Source organism: Myodes glareolus, chromosome 17 (assembly GCF_982192425.1).
Source record: "Myodes glareolus chromosome 17, mMyoGla1.1, whole genome shotgun sequence".
NCBI classification, from domain to species: domain Eukaryota; kingdom Metazoa; phylum Chordata; class Mammalia; order Rodentia; family Cricetidae; genus Myodes; species Myodes glareolus.
The window spans coordinates 45,737,305-45,738,346 of record NC_142042.1 but is presented as its reverse complement, the minus strand read 5'-3'; the positions used below and the strand labels follow the sequence as shown (position 1 = coordinate 45,738,346).

General features: G+C 37.2%; 1 non-coding gene across 1 annotated transcript; it reads left to right on the top strand.

The window, feature by feature from the left end:
- Positions 1 to 358: 358 nt before the first annotated feature.
- Positions 359 to 462, top strand: LOC146891241 (U6 spliceosomal RNA). The gene has a single exon (XR_014997844.2). It is a non-coding gene; the product is annotated as a U6 spliceosomal RNA (small nuclear RNA).
- Positions 463 to 1,042: the final 580 nt, after the last annotated feature.

Here is a 1,042-nt window from a genome sequence, read left to right as displayed (position 1 = left end):
ATACAGTTACCCAACTTGTAGTGATCAAGGAGTGAATGCAGAGAGAAAACTGGTGCTACAAAATTCTAATGACTCTTTGATCACATACTCCCAAGGAATGAAATGCTCCAATCATATCCCATATCCTAAAGGTTCCTACACCCTGAGAGTGCCACTTGAGAGCAATATGGACATTATAGACTCATAGGATATTACATAAATTGAAAGAAAGAAAAATTCACCCTTTTGAGGCTTCAGTCCTTGAACTGTCCAGTTGCTTTTATATCTATTACAAACAAAGGTAAAATATTATGATATTAGGGGTTAGTAGAGGGGAAATCTTCTATGATGTGGCAGGCAGGAAGGTTAGTAAGCAAGTTTGATTGCTTAGCAGCAGAAATACTAAATTTAGAACAATTCAGAGAATCTTAACATGATACCTGTGAATATGGTACTCAAATTCATGAAGATTTCAATATTTTAAAATAATATCACTGAATAATAACACCTTCCTTTGATACCTACTGGACAATAAACAATAATAGAATATTAATGGGGTCAATGGTATCATTACACAGTCACCTCCAAAAGATCCTGCATCTCAACCCTGTTGCCCTGCAGCCAGGCATGCAATACATGAACTGTTGAATAATGTTGAAGGTCCTTACTATAATAATCTACACATGAATACAGAGCAAAATGTACTCAGTATATCACCATGTTGCTATATATCTTTGATGAGGACTCTGGGATACCATCAAGTTTGGGTTGTGGGATATATAAAGAATAGTATATTCGAGAAATAAAACTTGCAGAGAAAAAATAAGTGTAGCTGATGAAGACAGATAGCTGCTAATGCAGGAATGTGGGAGCAGCCACTAATGGGAGATGGAGCCACAGGTACAGAGAAAATGAAGGTCATAGATGCCGATGACTCACAATGCAAGGACCACAGATAGAAAAAAAAATAACAGTAACAATGTTTTTTTTTCTATCAAACAGCTCCTATTGGGATTGTGGAACAGACCGCCTCAGAAGTGGGACTCTATCCAGCTGCTCTGGG